Consider the following 15,896-nt stretch of genomic DNA (forward strand, 5'->3'; position numbering starts at 1 on the left):
CCTCACGTTGCCCCGAGACCCTGCCCCTGCACCACCCCTTCCCCCTGAGACCCCACCGCTACACCACCCATTCACCCGAGACCCTGTGCTCACATTCCTGCAAGGCCCCGCCCCTGCGCCGCCTGTTCCCTCTAATCTCTGCTCCCGCATTGCCCCTTCCCCTGAGGCCCTGCCCCTTCCCCTAACCCCCATCTCTGCATCATCCCTTCCCCTGAGGCCCTGCCCTTGCACCACCCCTACCCCCAGTCCCCGCCCCTTTCCCTGAGACCTCACCCCTGCATCGCTCTTCCCCCCGAGACCCCGCCCCTGCACTGCCCCTTCCCCCAGTCCCAGCGCCCGCCTGGCTCCTTCCCTCTAGTCCCCGCCCCTTCACCACCCATTCCCCTGAATCCCCATCCCTACATCACCCCTTTGCCCGAGACCCCACCCACATGCTTCTCCTTTGCCGCGAGACTCTGCCCTCACACTGCCTCTTCCCCGAAGTCCCCAATGCCACACTGCCCATTCTCCCGATTCCCTGCCCCCGCACTGCCCCTTCCCCCCCGAGACCCTGCCCCTGCACCACCCATTCACCTTAGACCCCGCCTTCACAGTGCCCCAAGACCCCGCCCTCCCACTGCTCCTTCTCCCGAGACCCCATCCCTGCACTGCCCCTTCCCCTGAGGCCCCCCCTTGCACTGCCCCTTGCCCCAAGGCCCCACCCCTGCGCCATCCAGTAACCCAGGAGCAGGCCAGACCTGGGAGTGGGGAGGCAGAAACATGCTTTGCTCTGCCACAGACTTCCTGGGTGTCCTTGGGCACATCACTCAGCCTCTCTGGGCCTCAGTTCTCCCGTCTGGGAAATGGGGCTGGTGGTGCTTCCTACCCTTCCACGAGCCTGGGAGGAGAATTACCCTGCGAATTAGGAAGATGCTCGGATCCTGGAGTAATGGGGGAGGGGCTCAGGGGGAGCATACCTCCTGACCCTGGCTGGGCGCCCCCGGTCCCTCGTAGCAGGGGGCTGTGCAGGAGGGTCTCCTTGCAACCATGACTGGGTGTCTGGTGGGTGCTGTCATCTCTGCCAGAGACCCCCTAGAATCTCACTAGCTTCCTCTGCATGCAGGGAGGGGCTCCTACTTTCTGACTTGGGGGGAGATTCTGTGATGTCAGAGCCCGTGGGGGGAGGGGTTCGAATCACAAATCTGGAGTGGCAGGGCAACCCCCTCCCCCAGTCAGATTCCACTAGGGGGCTGGGCTGGGACCTCTAGGAAGGGAGACACAGGAAAAAACAGCCGCCACTATGGAACCCAGGAGTCCTGGCTCCCAGTCTCCTTGCTCTCACCTCTAGACGCACATCTACTCCTAGATCCAGGGATAGAGCCCAACTCCCACCTGCTCTGAGCATTAGACCCCACTCCCCTTTTAGGCTCACTGCCTCTTCTATCCACGCAGCCCACCTGTCCATCCCTTTGCTGCAGGTTCCTGGGGTGTCACCCCTGCTCTGCACTCCTTCAGTGCAACCCAAGGCCTTTCCTCCCACCAACCACATTTCCTCTCCCCCCTTGTGCTGGATCATCTGTTTGCCCCCCTGCCTCTTGCGGTGCTGTCATAAACAGATAAGTAAGAGTTAATAGAACAGAAGTACTTCATATCTCTTTTGCCTGGAAAGGGTTAACAAGTCCAGTAAGCCTGGGTGTCACCAGACCAGAGGACCAATCAGGGGACAGGATACTTTCAAATCTTGAGGGAGGGAAGATTTTGTGTGTGCTGTTAGTGTTTGGTTGTTGTTCACTCTGGGGGCTCAGAGGGACCAGACGTGCAACCAGGTTTCTCTCCAATCTCCCTGATACAGGTTCTTATAGATTCAAAATAGTGAGTACTAGGTAGATAAAGCGAGTTAGGTTTATGCTTGTTTTCTTTATTTGCAAATGTGTATTTGGCTGGGAGGAGTTCAAATTGGTATTTTGCTGAAAAGATTTTACTTTCTACTTGTATACTTAGGCTGGGAGGGTATTCTCAGTGTCTATAACTGAAAGACCCTGTACCTATTCCATTTTAAATTTACAAAGATGATTTTTATTGTTTTTTTTCTTTAATTAAAAGCTTTTCTTGTTTAAGAACCTGATTGTTTTTTTATTCTGGTGTGAGACCCCAGGGGACGGGGTCTGGATTCACCAGGGAATTGGTGGGGAGAAAGGAGGGAAGGGGGAGAGAGAAGTTAATTTCTCTCTGTGTTAGGATTACTTTCTCGCTCAGGGAGAGTCTGGAAGGGGGAGAAAGAAGGAGAGGGGAAGGTGAATTTTCCTCTCTGTTTAAAGATTCAAGGAGTTTGAATCACAGTGATCTTCCAGGGTAACCCAGGGAGGGGAAGCCTGGGAGAGGCAACGGTGAGGGAAAGGGTTTACTTTCCTTGTGTTAAGATCCAGAGGGACTGGGTCTTGGGGGTCCCCGGGCAAGGTTTTTGGGGGACCAGAGTGTACCAGGCACTGGAATTCCTGGTTGGTGGCAGCGCTACAGGTTCTAAGCTGGTAATTGAGCTTAGAGGAATTCATGCTGGTACCCCATCTTTTGGACGCTAAGGTTCAGAGTGGGGAATTATACCATGACAGGTGCGCTGTGCAGCATGGCTGGGGATTGTGCAATGGCCCAGCACCAGGCAAGGCAGAACGTAAACCACAGGCCCTGCCCTGCCCTGCCCCACCCCACCCCACCGGATCTGCCTTCCAGGTGCATCAGAGCCCAGCGCCCTGCACCTGTGCCCTCCTGCCCCACAAGGAGTGAGCTGCAGTCCCCACCGTGCTCTGCAGAGGGGAGAAGGGTCAAGCCAACCAGCTCATTTAGGATGGGGGAATCAACATCCTTTTTTCTGCACAGCCACTGACCATCAGCAGGATTCCTCCTTCTCCTCCCTCCTGTGCCTCAGTGTGACTAAATCTCTGCACCTAGACAGCCAGTTCATCCGCTGCACCTCAATCCCCCATGCCTGAGCCTCCCTGCCAAAATCCTGAACATGGTTCCATAGAATTAAGTCTCACATCTCGCTGGAAACTCGACTTCTTGTGCCCAGAGAGTCTCGGCCCCTGTCAGTAGATGACCTGAGTCTGAGAAACAGTGTCCATCTTCTCTAAAGAAGTACTTGGAGAGGCTTTTCTTGTGTGACCAGGTGGCCTAATGGATAAGGCATTTGACTTTGGATCAGGTGATTGAGAGTTCTAGTCCCTTTGTGGTTGTGCTTGTGCAGTTTTACCATTGTGCTGGAAGTCCTGCTTCGTTCAGAGCTGGAACCTCTTCTTGGCCGCTCAGGCCAATGCTCTGGCTTCAGCTAGAGCCCTAGGAAGGAGTTGGGGGTTGGACATCACAAAGGCTGGGGCATGAGCCCCAGGTGCTTCCAGTCTAGTCTTTGCCATTCCTGACTTGCCAACGAAACTGGGCAGCTCCCCAGGCTGGCGTGTAGAGCAGTTTCCCTCTTCCAAATGTGCGCCTGTCCCTGTACTTGAGGGGGCTTGGTAAATAGCACCTTGGGAGCCTGGGTGTTTCTCTGCTTCTCGCCAGCTGGGGAAAAGCCTCTTGGGGTAAAATCTCCTGCCCCATTGCAAAAGTGAGCACTGTGAGTGGGAACAGACAGAGGCCCCACCGGGGGGCTGGCCCTGCTTTCCTACCTTCTTCTGATGTTGGCCACAGAGCATCAGCAGCTGCCCTGCATGCTGGTCTGTGGGTGGCCTTCAGTGGGTGTTTGGCATGGCAGGGAGCAGGCTGGCTAGGGGTCTTTGTCACTGTCTGCTGGCCACACATAGGCATGGTCCTCCCCTCTCCTGAACAGCCAGTTAGTCTGTGCTTGAAAGCAGGGACACAGGAGACTCAAGACAAGAGGGTGAGAAAGACTGAGAAAGGACCTATGAGGACAGCACACACTACAGGGACACTGCCTGGTGAAGGGATGTGGAGACACCAAGTTGCCCCATTTTTCCTGGTGCCCTACACAGCTGCGTACTGCTCCAGCGGCCAGCCCGATCCCCCGGCTGGCTGAGCCGGCCAGGAAAGCTGCCTCTGCTCTGCCTCTTCCACAAAGCCCCCACCCCTACTCTGCTCCCATGATGCCTCCTCCCACCCCTGCTCCACTCCATTCCCACCCCCCCACTCCACCCCTTCCCCTGAGCTACGTCCCAGTGGACTGCAGGAGGGATCAGTCTCATCCTGCACTCACCGGGCGGCGGGAAGTGAAACGACCTGGCCCCAGCCTGCTCTGCTCCACCAGCTCCCAGCTGCGGCGCTGGTGAGTGCTGGGGGGCCTTTCCCCCCACCGCCCAAGTTCCAAGGCTGGGAGCAGAGTGCAGCAGGCTGGGGCCGGATCACTCCACCTCCCACCGCCCCGTGAGTGTGGGGTCTGGCCTGCCCTGCAATTACCGGGTGGTGGGAAATGGAATGACCTGGCCCCAGCCTGCTCCGCTCTACCAGCTCGGGCTGGGGGACGGGGTGCTGTGTAGGGCACCAAAATGTCTAGGGGCAACCCTGAATAGATCATTTTTCCATAGGGACCGATGGCTGTTAGAATAGAGATATTCAGGCTGCTTGTACAGGCCTAGACTTTAAGAACTTAGGTGTATTTTTGTCACTTAGCTAGTGACAGGGATATAAAACAAAGAACCAAAATCCCAGTCTGCCTGTGTCTGGGCCTTCTCTCCCTTGGAGAGTCTGAGCCCTTGTTCGTAGGTGTCATAAACAGATAGTTAAGGGTTAATGTCTCTTTTACCTGTAAAGGGTTAAGAAGCTCAGTGAATCTGGCTGACACCTGACCAGAGGACAAATAGGGGGACAAGATACTATCAAATCTTGGTGGAGGGAACTCTTTGTTTGTGCTCTTTGTTTTGGGGGTTGTTCACTATTGGGACTAAGAGGGACCAGACGTCCATCGAGGCTCTCAAAATCTTTCTGAATCAGTCCCTCATGTTTCAAACTTGTAAGTAATTAGCCAGGCAAGGCGTTAGTCTTATTTTTGTTTTCTCAACTTGTAAATGATCCTTGTTTGCTGAGAGGATTTTACCTCTGCTTGCTGTAACTTTGAACCTAAGGCTAGAGGGGTTTCCTCTGGGCTATATAAATCTGAGTACCCTGTAAAGTATTTTCCATCCTGATTTTACAGAGATGATTTTTATCTTTCTTTCTTTAATTAAACGTTTTTTCTTTTAAGAACCTGATTGATTTTTCCTTGTTTTAAGATCCAAGGGGATTGGGTCTGGACTCACCAGGGATTGGTGCGGGGAAAGAAGTGGGGATAGTTAATTTCTCCTTGTTTTAAGTTCCAAGGGGTTTGGATCTGTGTTCACCAAGGAACTGGTGAAGCCTCTCAAGGCTGCCCAGGGAGGGGAACGTTTTGGGGGGGACAGAAAGTGTTCCAGACACTAACTTCTGGATGGTGGCAGTGTTACCAGATCTAAGCTAGTAATTAAGCTTAGAAGGGTCCATGCAGGTCCCCCACATCTGTAACCTAAAGTTCAGAGTGAGGAAAAAACCTTGACAGTAGGCTAAGGCCTTTGGCTAAGCAGCAGGGGCATCCATACGCTGGGAAGTGAATGGTCACATCCTCACCTCCCAAACCCGTCACACTGAACTAAGGTGGGGTTGGGCTGTTAGGAAGACGATCCTGTCCCAGTAGTGCCCATCACCACCAGATAAAGAAACAGATCTTAAGGGAGCATCCGATCTGGCAAGAAATCCATTCTCAATGGTTGTGGTTGTGAAACCATCATTTCTGTAGGGTTTATCTTTATGGCCCCCGCTTTTCTATTGTCAATCTGTCTGGTCCTCTAATTTTTTCTGTCTGCAGAAGAATTAATTTTGCTGGGTGTAAGTTAATTAGGGGAGTGGGATGTAATTGGTTAGAGAATACTGTTACAATAGGTTAGAATTGGTTAAGTACAGTTCAGTAAAATGATTGGTTAAGGTCTCGCTGAGACTATTACTATATAAACTGGGGTCAAACAGGCAGTGGGCGGGGAAATTGGCATCATGCTTGCTATCGGGGGGATGGGAATAGGGAACGGGGAACAGGGACACAGGCAAGGCTCTGCAGTGTCGGAGCTGGGAAGGGGGATGTGGGGTAAACACACTGCAGTGTAAGAGCTCATAGACTTTAAGGTCCGAAGTGACCATTATGATCATCTAGTCCGACCTCCTGCACAACGCAGGCCACAGACTCTCACCCACAAACTCCTGTAACAAACCCCTGACCTATGTCTGAGCTATTGAAGTCCTCAACTCATTGTTTAAAGACTTCAAGGTGCAGAGAATCCTCCAGCAAGTGACCCGTGCCCTACGCTGCAGAGAAAGGTGAAAACCCCCCAGGGTCTCTGCTAATCTGCCCTGGAGGAAAATTTCTTCCTGACACCAAATATGGTGATCAACTAAACCCTGAGCATGTGGGCAAGACTCACCAGCCAGCACCCAGGAAAGAATTGTCTGTAGGGATGTGGGGTAAACGCTCTGTGGTGTCAGAGCTGGGAAGGGAACACTGGGGAACAGACTCTGTCGGTGTATAGAGATCCGCCTGACTGGTGTGAAGGGCTTTGGAATCTGCTTGCTTCGAAACTAACCCCAGTAAACATCCCTTTGTCTGCGCTTCGGGCTTCTGGTCTTTTGCTACTTGCTGTCTGTGTGACAAGAGCCAGGGAAGTGGGCAGGGGAAGGGAAAGCCCTCTAACAATGGCTCTTTGCTCCTCTCCCTTCAGGCTCAGGGGTCAAGGATGGGCAGGACTCCAGGCTCTGCTTGAGGGATCCTGGCACAGGGGCTGGTGGGGGAGAAAGGATTGTAGATTCTCTGGAGAGGAGGTAATAAGTGAAGGGGTGTGACGAACTGGGAAAGTTCTTAATGTTTTCTCTGAATACTGTGTTGGTGCCTCAGTGTCCCCATGGCAGTTCTTAAGTATCTGGCAGAGCAAAGGGCCAGTGCACCTAAATGCCTGACACTCTGTCTCTTAGCAACTGATGGCCTGGGCCCCTCCTCTGCAAAGGTGCCAGCTGAAGGTGTTGGAGACAAAGGGATCAGGTGACCTCCTGGCCCAGGAAAGGAGCTGAGCAGAGAGGAGGGGCTGGGAGGGGTTGTTAGTCTGGAGCTGGCTGAGGGCAGACGGGGGTCTGGCTCACTGACCCCCAGAATGGACCCGGCCGAGGGGTCCGGTTCTCTGTACCTACAAGCTCTGTTTTAGACCCTGTTCCTGTCATTGAATAAACCTCTGTGTTACTGGCTGGCTGAGAGTCACGTCTGACTGCAAAGTGGGGGTGCAGGACCCTGTGGCTTCCCCAGGACCCCGCTGGGGTGGACTCGCTGTGGGAAGCGCACAGAGGGGCAGAGGATGCTGAATGCTCCAAGGAGAGACCCAGGAGGTGAAGCCATGTGAGCTTCTTGCCCTGAACAAGTCTGCTCCAAGGGAGAGGAGGCTCCCCAAAGTCCTGCCTGGCTTGGTGGGGAGGAGTTCCAGAGCATCGCCCAGGGACTCCGTGACAAGGGACATTTTTGATTCTTACCCTGCTTCAATGTCCCCAGGGCTAGAATTCTGCTTTCCATAGGGCCAAATGAGGGGGTGAATCCATTTGGCTAATGAAAAGCAATGCTCCAGGTGAGGCTTGAACTTACAACCTCAGCATAGCTCCTCTCAGCACTGCTCTATAAGTACTGTGAGCTAACCAATTGTGCCACTGGAGCACCTGTTAACTGCTATTCTCCCTAGGTTGATAAAGGCAAGAAGTGACCCCAAAACATTCTCAGTGAGGTTGAGAGCAGGTAGCGACAAGCGTTGTACTTGGTGGGGTGGATTCTTCTTAAGGCTTCTAGGCACCATTTGACCTTTTTGTTTGTTCCTGTGTAATAACAGAGCTGACTGCCGTTTTGTCTTGGGTGTAGAGGATCCAGCGCTGGTGATCCAGCGCTGGTAATCCAATGTAGACACTTACCAGCGCTTTTCTTGACCTCCGTGGAAGGAGGAAGCCTCTGGTAATCAAGCTGGTCTCCTTCCCCGGCTTGCTCTCGCGTTCCCGGAACCCCGAGCAAGCAGGTCTCCTTCCCTGCGGTTTGCAGGGTGGTTCGGGGAACGCGAGAGCAAACCGCGGCGAAGCTGGTCTCCTTCCCAGGTTTGCTCTCTCGTTCCCGGAACCCCGAGCAAGCAGGTCTCCTTCCCTGCGGTTTGCAGGGTGGCTCCGGGAACGCGAGAGCAAACCGCGGTGAAGCTGGTCTCCTTTCCCGGTTTGCTCTCTCGTTCCCGGAACCCCGAGCAAGCAGGTCTCCTTCCCTGCGGTTTGCAGGGTGGTTCGGGGAACGCGAGAGCAAACCGCGGCGAAGCTGGTCTCGTTTCCCGGTTTGCTCTCGCGTTCCCGGAACCCCCTGAGACTCACTGTAGAGTCTTGCTGCAGACCAACAGATCTGAAATCACTGATCACCAGGTCTAAGCATTAGTCCTGCTTTGGGACAGTGTCTCTCATACAAGAAACTGCCGAGTCTGCGCTAGCAGTGAGGCTCCCTCACTAACAGCTGAAATCAGGGAGAGCTGTGTGAAGTGCAGGGCCCCAGGGGTGCCTGAACAGGGGCGAACAACACCCCAGGACTTTTAAAAATGGGAGGTCTCTGCCTTGCTGCTTTGTAATGACCGTAAGGGTGAGTGAGGGTGGGGAGGGGGCCGAGAGCAGTGAGCAAGAGGAGGGGTCTTGGGGGAAGAGGCAGCGTAGGAGTGGAGGTGAGCTGGGGCAGGGGGCTGGGGGATGCAGGGAAAGGGCTGCCCGCAGCAAGTAACGGGGGTGGGGGCATGCAGGGGAACTGCTCCCTGTCCCAGCTCACCTCTGCTCCATCTTCCCCCTTGAGCACGCTGCCCCCGCTCTAATTCTCCTCCCCTCCCAGGCGTGCCGCACTAAACAGCTGATTAGCACAGCAAGTCTGGGAGGCAGGAGAAGTGGAGCGGCGCCAGCATGCTCAGGGGAGAAGGCAGAGCGGAGGTGAGCTGGGGTGGGGAGCTGCCGCAGGGGGGGCTGCCTGGCTCTTTGCCATGGTCCCTGCTCCACCCCAGCCCTGCCCCCCCTGCCCCTGCACTCACTGCATGGTCCACTCCTCTGGCTCCCAGCCATGCTGCCGGCGAGTGCTGGGGGGCGGTTCCCCCATCCCCCCAAAATTGGGAGCCAGGGGAGCAGAGCAGGCTGAGGCCCCAGGCCTGCATGGGGGGAAGCAGAGGGGGGCTGGTCCCAGGCCTCTGTGGGGGACAGGGGGCTGGCTACTTCCTGCAGGAAGTGGAGTGACCCGGCCCCAGGCTGCTATTGCACAATGCCCGGCCATGCCGCACAGCGTGCCCCGAGAGGGAGTGGGGGGCCAAGCAGATGATCCAGCACGAGGGGGTCATTCTCACTGGTAGCTGTCCAGTGGCAGTGAGTTCAACAGGCCTTGGCACATGCTGTGTGGGGCAGGAGGTCCATGTATTTGGAGCAGTGGGAGTGAATTGCGTGCAGTTGTGTCTCTGAGCACAACTGTGAATGTTATGGTGTGTGTGTGGGCGTTATTGTGAGTGTGGCTGGGGGTGTGAATGTTTCTCTCTTTGGGGGTTGGACTAACATGTCCCTCTGGGTGTGTTGTGTGTGAGTTTTCTTGGGATTGTGTGAGTCCCTTTGTGTGTGTCAGTCACTTGCTGCAGAATACAAAAATCCTGCAAAGCCATTTCCTACTGGTTAGCCCAGCAACACACTGATACAGTGTCACAGACGCACACACACACAGAGCAGGGCTCAGCAGAGGGCAGCAGGGACACACACGTCTCCCCTTGGCCAGCTTGGACAATTTTCCATCAGAACCCAGCACAGTGCTGGTGCCCCCACACGGGAGTGGGCAGTGACAAGGCAGGGGGGGCAGACATGCTGGATCTGTAAAAGCAGCAAAGAGTCCTGTGGCACCTTATAGACCAATAGACGTATTGGAGCATGAGCTTTCGTGTGTGAATTCCCATTTCGTCGGCTAGATTCAGAAGGAAGCACTTTGGGAAAATCAGTCAAGACCCTTTGCAGAGCTGGGACACAGACGCAGTGACCCCTGCACCACCCTGGAGGGCAGTGGGGTTTAGTGGTCAGAGCAGGGAGGGGGCTGGGCACCAGGACCCCTGGGTTCTATCCTTGGCTCTGGAAGTGGAAGGGGTCTAGAGCAGTGGGACTGGGAACCAGGACTCCTGGGTTCCATAGGGGAGACTGTTTTTCCCTGTGCTTCCCTCCCTAGAGATCCCAGCCCAACCCCCTGGTGGAGACTGAGCAGGAGTGGGGGGAGTTGTTCTCTCACTTTGGAGTTATGATTCAAACTCCTCCCCCAGGGACTTTGACATCACAGAATCTGCCCCCCCCAACACAAAAAACTAGTGGGGTTAGGAGGGCTCTAGCTGCACCCACCAGACAACCCTGGTCATTGCAAGAAACCCCAAAACCTACTTGCACCCACAAAACACCCTCTGAGGGTATACGCCCCCTGCTAAGACAGGACCTCTTGCTCCCACCCCTTTTCTTATCACCACAAGCTGCTCCCAGCCAGGCACCACACCCCATTCACACACCTTTTGTCACTACGTAGCTCAGTGGCAATCACTGCCCTGAAGTGACTCCGATGCAGGCACTCCCCACACAAACTCCCCACACCGGATTCTGTCCACACACAGAGAATTCTCTCTGCCCGGCTCCTTCGGTTCATCTCGCTGCTCTCCCTACTGCCGCCAGACACTGCTCATCTGCATAACCCCGCCCACAGACACGTGACACCTTCTGTCCTGCTGGTTTCAAGTGAGTGAGTTGCCCTTGGGGAGTGAGCAGGTCACAGCACGTCACAGCCCCAGCGCACGTCACAGCCCCAGCCAGGGCCGGCTCCAGGCACCAGCTCAGCAAGCAGGTGCTTGGGGCAGCCAAGGGGAAGGGGCGGCACGTCGGGCTCTTCGGCAGCAATTCGGCGACAGGTCCCTCAGTCCCTCTCGGAGGGAAGGACCTGCCACCAAATTGCCGCCACAGAAGAAGGCGGCGCAGTGGAACTGCTGCCAATTGTGATCGGGGCTTTTTTTTCATTTTCCCTCCACTTGGAGTGGCAAAAACCGTGGTGCCGGCTCTGGCCCCAGCACATGTCACAGCTCCAGCACACGTCACAGCACGTCACAGCCTGGGGCAGGGAGATATTGGGGGAGGAGATGGGGGTAGGGAGATACCCAGGCCCATAGACCCATAGGGCAGGGGATATTGGGGTCAGGAGGAGAGGAGAGGGGGTTGGCAGAGACCCAGCCTGGGGTGCAGGGGAAATGTGATGGGGTGGAGGGAGGTGGGGAACAGAACAGACACATGTGGGTGGTGAAACGTTGGTCCAAGTAAACTGAGTCACTCCCAGGACATGCTGTGCAGGGGGGAGCACAGGGGCAGGGAGAGAGACCCAGCCCCAAAGAGCCCAAGAGGGATATTGGGGGCAGGGGAGGGGATGGAGGGATGAGAGACCCAGGGCCATACAACTCCCCTGGCTCCCAAGTTTGGCGGGAGGGGGGAACCACCCCACAGCACTCGCTGGCGGCATGGCTGGGAACCAGGGGAGTGAACCAGGCTGGGGCTAGGTCACTCTGCTTACCATGCAGTGAATGCAGGGGCAGGAGGGCGGGACTGGGACGGAGCAGGGGAGCAGGGGCCATTATGAAGAGCCTGCTCCCTTCAGGGCTGGAACCTCTTCTTGGCTGCTCAGGCCAATGCTCTGACTTCAGCTGGAGCCCTGGGAAGGAGTTGGGGGATGGGTTTCACAAAGACTGGGGCAGAAGTCCCAGGAGCTTCCAGTCTAGCCTTTGCCATTCCTGACTTGCCAAAGAAAATGGGCGGCTGTCCGGGCTAGTGTGTAGAGCAGTTTCCCTCTTCCAAATGTGCGCCAGTCTCTGTGCTTGAGGGGGTTGCTACATAGCACCTTGGGAGCCTGGGTGTTTCTCTGCTTCTCACCAGCTGGGAAAAAGCCTCTTGGGGAAAAATCTCCTACCCCACTGCAAAAGTGAGCACTGTGAGTGGGACCAGTCAGAGGCCCCACCATGGAGTCTGGCCCTGCCTTCCTACCATCTTGTGATCTTGGCCATAGAGCATCAGCAGCTGCCCTGCATGCTGGTGACCTTCAGTGGGTGTTTGGCATGGCAGGGAGCAGCCTGGCTGGGTGTTTTTGTGCCTGTCTGAAGGCCACACCTAGGCATGGTCCTGCCCTCCTCTAGCCCTGACCTCAGTTGCTCTGTGGCTTTTAAGCCTCCCCTTGGAGCTGTCAGCACCAGCTGCCTCTGCTCTAGGTGCCCAGAGGAGGAGAGGTGTGTGGGGTCACTTTTACAGATGCCCCTTCCTGGTACTGCCCTTGCTCAGCTGCACAGAGGAGCTTCCATCCCCAATCCCTGCCCAGCAGCCCTCTGGCACCATTCCTGAGGGCTGCCCTGCCTCACTTTCTTCCTACCATATTGGGAAAGACAGTTCTCATCATTAAAGGTCAGGTGGGCCAACTAGGGGCAGAAGCCCCTTCTATGTTTTCCTACTGCAGAGCCCAAGATCAGTAACTTATCTTGGGTGCAAGCACTGCTGTGCTCCCAGACCTACACAAGGAGGAATGAAAGGGCCTACCAAAGCCTGGGATTGAACCAGGGATCTTTAGACCTTCATTCTAACAGTCTCCCAACTGAGCTACTTTGGCAGCTGCAGGACAGCATTTTGGCCTGTTGCTTCTCTGTCTGGGATGTTTTTGTCAGCAGTTGCACACAAAAAGGAGAGGAAAATGAATGGCTGCTCCACACCCCCACCGGAGGAACCCAGCGCCCTTAGCTGTGGTGAGTAAGAAGTGTCTGTTGGCTGCTTTCCAATCTCTCTCTCTCTCTCTCTGTGTTGCCTGCCTGCCTGGGCCCGATCCTGCTTTTCTTGCTGAACCGTCCCTTCCATGGGCACCAACTTGTTCCACTACCAGTTTAGCTAGGAGGGTGGGCTTCTCATCTAGCCCCCACCCCTCCTGGTCTCTTCCCTTAAACATTGTTACTCACAAGACTACCCGAGTCCTCCTTCATGAGGCTTGCCACCTGGACAAAAACACATGGCCCATTGGGCAAAGGCCAGTTACTTAACATATAATTTAAAGGACTATTCTTAGAGGGTTTACCCAGAGACTCATTCATCTGTTTGACACTTAAACAGAAAAAAGAATAGTTAAATAACAGGTGTATTATAGTACTACACCAAGGAAAGATGGTATTGAATATCACTGAGGCTGGGAAGGCATTGCAGTGGGATCTAGTATGTTTAGGAATTCGCGATTTCCTAAATGACCAGCTGATGGCCATTCGGAGTGATCTTGAGTACCAGACTTGGCCCACTGCCCTTACAGACGCATCAGGAATACCATCTGATCTGTGACCATGGAGACATACTTGGAGACTTCCTGGGTGGAAGTGTGGCTTCCCAGGGCTGGGTGTGCACCCTTATAGGGGATGAATGCTGTACTTATGTCCCAAAAAGCGCACAGGATATTAACAAGCATATCCTCTCAGCCAAACAGGCTTTTGAACAATGGAAGGCGCAGGAAAGGAAACCTACTCTTTCTGATTCCCTCTGGGGCTGGTTACTCAACCTGGGAGAACTAGGGGAAGGTATTGTTCACCTCCTGCTCACTGGTGTGGTGTTGTGTATTGTTACTCTTCTCTTGCTTGCTTGCTGTAAAGCACTCCAGCTCCCTAAAGCTTAATCACATGTTATCCTTTAAATGTGAGAACACTCAGCCAAAAGTTTGTTGAGTATTCTCAAAGGAGGGAGTTGTTGGTGTCACTAAGCATAACCCTACGTAACTCGGGAGGGTGGAAGGCCACAAGAGTATGGAGCCTTCCTGGTTTTAGGCCTCAGCAGACAAGAGTCCCTCCATGTTTGAACTTTAATCGACCTAAAAGGCCAGGTGTAACAGCCGTTATCAGTTGCAACAGTTCTAACTGGTCTAAAGCAGAAATAATGAGGCCTGTGCACCTTTAGCAGAAAGACAAGATAACTTGCAGAAGGAAAACTTACTAACGAGCTGCCGCGGCCAAGATTACTTAATGCACCTGCGCTTACGTAATTGCTACAGGGGGAGGAAGGAAGAGGAGGGAGGGGAAACGGGGGATTGCTAGTCAGTGAGAAAAGTTCTCATGGATATAAAGGAACAGACTGCTTGTTTTAGGTGTGCTTGATCTGAGTCAATCTCCCTGCACCGCTTTGAGATCTCAAATAAACTTGGTTTGCTTCTCCACCCTGGTGTGTTTATTGGCGCGGCACACCAGGCGACGGACCCCCCCGCTGTTGCTTGGCCTCAGGCAGTTATCTGCCGGCAACACGGGGGGAGCTGCATAGGGCAGGATGAGCTGCTGTGGCTCCATGGGTGCCCTGTCCCTGAGATCAGATGCTGTGCTAACTTCACCATGGTCCATAAGGCTGGTGGTGGTGCCCATTGGCGTGTGATTGGACCTGAGGGTTTGCTGCTGCTGTTGCCGCTCTGCACCCCAAGAGGTGGATTCTGGGGTCCTGCAGTTTTCCACCTATCTCCTCCTCTACTGCAGCTGTTGGACCAGCGGGCTGGGGGGTGAGCCAAGCATGAAAGCAGTACTGTGTTGCCATTTAGATTGTCATTTAACAACTTTGTTTGCCAAAAATTCTTGCTAACAATCCTGAATCCAATTTCAATATTTTTTAAAAAAAAAATCAATATCTTAGCCAAAAACAGAAAATTAAGTTGTTGACAATTATTAGTGACAGGTTTGGTTTGAGGCAGGGAGTGGGCCAGTTTTCATCAGAGAAACAAAAAATGTTGACTGACTTTCCTATAGCCTGTTAATCCTGTTAAGAGCCCTCCAACAACTGTAATATGCTCATCTCCTTACTAGTGTATAAAGCAGGGGTCGGCAACCTACGGCACACGTGTCAAAGGTGGCAGGTGAGCTGATTTTTGATGGTATGCAGCAGCAGGCTGAGCGGCTCAGCCCATCACTGCTCTGGGGTTCTGGCTGCTGCCCTATTGCCAGCTGGGATACCAGCCATCGGCCCCACTCAGCACCTACTGCTGGCCTGGGGACCCCCAAGGAACCCCAGGCTGGCAGTGGGCTGAGCAGGCCAGCTGAACCACTCAACCTGCTGTCAGCCTGGGGTTCCATTCACTCAGCCGGCAGTGGGCTGAGCGGGCTGGTGGCGGGCTGAGTGGGCTGGTGGCGGGCTGAGCAGGGCCGATGGGGGGTTGAGTGGCTCAGTCTGCTGCCAGTCTGGGGTGCCAGCAGCACTCAGCCTACTGCTACTCCGGGGTTCCGGCTGCCGGCCCCTTGCCAGTCAGGAGCTCAGCCGCCAGCCCCACTCTGCCTCCTGCCAGCCTGGGTGAGCAGAATCCCAGGCTGGTAGCCGGCTGAGGGGGGGTTGGCGGCCAGGATCCTGGCTGGCAGGAGTTGGTGGTCAGAACCCCAGACCAGCAGCGGGCTGAGCAGGGCCTGGGATCCTTGTCTAGGGTTCCAGCCACCAGCCCGCTGCCGGTTTGGGGTTTCATTTACTCAGCTGGCAGTGGCCTGAGCAGGACCGGTGGCCAAGACCTCAGATAATAACAATAGTTTATTTATATAATATAGACATAGAGAGAAACCTTCTACAAACATTAAAATGTATCACTGGCACAAGAAACCTTAAATTACAGTGAACTTGGCACACCACTTCTGAAAGGTTGCCGACCCCTGGTATAGAGTGACCATATGTTGTACTAAGATTCTCCTGCTTTTTTTTTCCCTTGTGAGTCAGTATAACTTTTGCCAGCCCAGAAGTTGGGCAGCCAACGTTTTACGTTTTCACAATGTTTTCTCCAACGTTCATAAAGTAAATACATAGTTAATATGCGTTAAAAAGGCCAGGGACACTTCTTTGTGAAGAATCTG

Source organism: Gopherus evgoodei, unplaced genomic scaffold (genome assembly GCF_007399415.2).
Source record: "Gopherus evgoodei ecotype Sinaloan lineage unplaced genomic scaffold, rGopEvg1_v1.p scaffold_267_arrow_ctg1, whole genome shotgun sequence".
Taxonomy (NCBI): Eukaryota; Metazoa; Chordata; order Testudines; family Testudinidae; genus Gopherus; species Gopherus evgoodei.